This window comes from Anarhichas minor, unplaced genomic scaffold, assembly GCF_050575085.1.
Source record: "Anarhichas minor isolate MPS153535 unplaced genomic scaffold, ASM5057508v1 ptg000049l, whole genome shotgun sequence".
Taxonomy (NCBI): Eukaryota; Metazoa; Chordata; class Actinopteri; order Perciformes; family Anarhichadidae; genus Anarhichas; species Anarhichas minor.
Genome location: NW_027466495.1, coordinates 1,652,846 through 1,656,288, shown reverse-complemented (window position 1 = coordinate 1,656,288; position 3,443 = coordinate 1,652,846). Strand labels below are relative to the sequence as shown.

General features: G+C 42.3%; 1 long non-coding RNA gene across 1 annotated transcript; it reads left to right on the top strand.

Annotated features, from left to right (window-relative positions):
- The first annotated feature begins 1,764 nt into the window (after positions 1-1,764).
- Positions 1,765-2,872, top strand: LOC142971719 (uncharacterized). Its single transcript, XR_012959403.1, has 2 exons — positions 1,765-2,250; positions 2,410-2,872. It is a non-coding gene; the product is annotated as an uncharacterized LOC142971719 (long non-coding RNA).
- The last annotated feature ends 571 nt before the right edge of the window (positions 2,873-3,443 follow it).

Genomic DNA, 3,443 nt, shown 5'->3' with positions numbered 1-3,443 from the left:
AGCAATTTAATGAGATATCCTAAAGGGACTGCTCTCGCTAATGTGTACACATCTGCTTTCATCACAGGGGCCAGATATGGCTGGATGCTAATACCAACACGGGTTGTATCGTGGATGCTGGCACGCTAGCTGTACACAGTTAGATATGAATGATGAAGTTGTAAAGTGCCATGTTTTCTAATTGGGTCGCTGAGCGTCAGAGTCTGGGGCTAGTTGGAGACGCAGAGAAGCTGTGTGGAAATTACAGGCTCAAGTTTCATCAAGTCTTCTGATACGCAAACTTTGAATGTTTGAATGATAAATAATCACATTCTCATATTCAGGGCATGATTATATTCGACTTCAATGACGTTTTATTACACAGTGCAAACGGGCTCGGTTCTCACCGCTGTCACAGGAGTAGACTTTTTTTGGTCTAAATCTGCAATTGCCTGCTTCACATTAGAGGGCTGTTTCTGAAAGACCGGGGATTTGTGCAATGATTAAGTTGTTTGATTTCAGGCTTTGAACAACGCATTCAAATCACTAATTGCCTGGCTCTCCTTGTACATTCTTAATTAATTGGCTTAATTTCAATCAATTTCTCTCGGAAACACCATGGAAAGTTAAATTCCAGGCAGGTTTGATAAGTGTGGATTTAATTGACTGTACAAATATGAGGAAGTACCATGTAGAGTCAGAGATTACAAGCAAGCAAAGGCAAAGCCATTTTGTCATTTCAGTTTGCAGTGTTCATACGAGTCTCGTGTTTTAGGAAAAAGTAGCATTTCTTTCAGTTTGTAATGGTGTCATGCATGCTCTGTATTAACTAGCTGGTGCACGGTGACGCCACAGACAGACTCAGGACGCATTTACAACCAAAACAGTTGCATTCTGGAGCTCTCTTTAGGTAGAGTGCATAGAGAGAGACTTTTTTTTCGTAATCTTACCCCTTTGTGTCACATTTCCCTGTATATTTCCAGAGCTGTTGCTCGACGCTTTCAGCCTTGCCACTGACACCATGCTTTTAGCTTGAAAGAGTGAGACCTGCTGTGCCATCGTAACCTATAAATCCAATGTTAAAGTAACAAAAAACTAGCATTTTCTGGGTTGTGAGTTTTGATTGAGATCGTTGTGCATGGTGGAGTTTCTAGGCTTGTTCAACATTGCCAATGGGCCCAATATACCGTATGTTGGCTAGCTATGTTGACTCAGCAGTTGCAGACTGCCAAAAATTCCAGTTAAAGTTGCAAATTAAGAGAAAAAATAGGGCTAATTGAGACTACAATCACACCACCTTTACAGCCTTGTTATGTATGCTGGCGCTCATGCGACCGTCGCGTTAGCAACTGTTTACTCTCCCACTCTACAGTCCCTGACAAAAGTCTTGTCGCTTGGGTACAAGTTGACCTTAAGTGCCCCTCAAATATATTTGTAATCAATTTTTTTTTACAAGAAATGGCTAATTTCAATCCCAACAGCTTTTGAAATAATGTTTTGGAGCCAAACGAAACTGCTGAAAAGCATTCTAACGTTCACAGCTTGGTAAAGCCCACTGAGCCAGTTTTTGCAAAGACAAAAGTCTTGTCGCCTTGTCATACGATGCACCCAATCCTAGATTACAGCCTCACCTGTGATCAATAATTGATCAATCAATTAGTGGGTGTGTATAAAAAGAACCCCAGCACACCAGACCTTCACATCAACTGCAACTTGACCTCTGACAACATGCCTAAGATTCACCCTGAGACCAAAGCGTTGATTATCAAGAGGCTGAAGACCAGGTCCACTGCTGAGGTGGCTGACACCTTCAATGTGTCTCAGCGTCAAGTACAAAGAATAAGAAAAAGATTTGAAGAGACTGGAGATGTTTTTGACAAGCCCAGGTCCGGCAGACCCCGCAAGACAACTGCTCGGGAGGACCGTTTGTTGGCTCGAAAATCCAAGGCCAGCCCCTTTTCCACTGCAGCAGAGCTCCACCAGGCCTGGTCACCTCAAGTCCCCGTGTCAACCAGGACAGTTTGTATAATTCTGTCTCAAAATGGCCTCCATGGTCGAATCAGTGCCCAGAAACCAGCACTAAACAAAAGGCAATTAAAAAAACGTGTGGCATTTGCCAAGGCCCACAGCCTGCTAAAAGGATGGACGCTGGAAAAGTGGCAGAAGGTGGATTTCTCAGATGAATCTTCGGTTGAATTACATCACAGCCGCCGCAAATATTGCAGGAGACCTACTGGAGCCCGCATGGATCCGAGATTCACCCAGAAAACAGTTAAGTTTGGTGGCGGAAAAATCATGGTCTGGGGTTACATCCAGTATGGGGGTGTGCGAGAGATTTGCAGGGTGGAAGGCAATATCAATAGCCTAAAATATCAAGAAGTATTAGCTACCTCTTACATTCCCAACCATAAAAGGGGTCAAATTTTGCAGCAGGATGGTGCTCCATCGCATACTTCCATCTCTACATCAAAGTTCCTCAAGGCGAAGAAGATCAAGGTGCTCCAGGACTGGCCAGCCCAGTCACCAGACATGAACATCATTGAGCATGTCTGGGGTAGAATGAAAGAGGAAGCATGGAAGACGAAACCAAAGAATCTTGATGAACTCTGGGAGGCATGTAAGACTGCTTTCTTTGCTATTCCTGATGACTTCATCAATATATGTATGAATCATTGTCGAACCGCATGGATGCAGTCCTTCAAGCTCATGGAAGTCATACAAGATATTAAATATGGATCTCACAGCACCACTACTTAATTCACTGATGTTATGCAACATATTTTTGTATTTGAAGTAAATTATTTGTTCAATTTTCACATTACTCTCTGTAGGCGACAAAACTTTTGTCTTGCCAAAATCTGACCTTTCTGTGTTCATTAAATGATCAATCTTTCTTCAGTGAAGCAAATTAATTTTAGTATATTAAACATAATTTGGGAGGGTTTTAGCTTTCATATGAGCCATTTCTAAAACCAATGGATTAATTAAAAGTCAGGTTATAAGCTGTTGTTTCTACAAAATGGATAAGTGACAAGACTTTTGTCAGGGACTGTAGTTGGGAAGAAGCCCCATATTCTGATGAAGAGGGAGACACTTCTTCAGCCTCAGAGAGCACACAGATGAGGTGATGATGCTACTGGTGCTATTCATTTTAATACTGCTCTACTGTAAGAAAAGGGTCTTACAGTGGCTATGCGATGGGAGGCTGCTGTGGAGTATCAATTGTGGCATCCATTGAAGAATTTATTCAGAACAACATAGGAACAAAACTTTGAATGAGATAAAGTTGTCATACGTGTGGCCAAGGCAATGCTGAATGTGTTTTTCGATGAAGACAATGTGCAAATGTATTGGTTTATTGTCACCCCTGCCTCCGTTTTCATTGTTTTGGTCGGCCTTCACATCCCAGTGCCCATGGTGCCACGTCCTGGTATGTAATAGCCAATTCAACTACAAATGACATG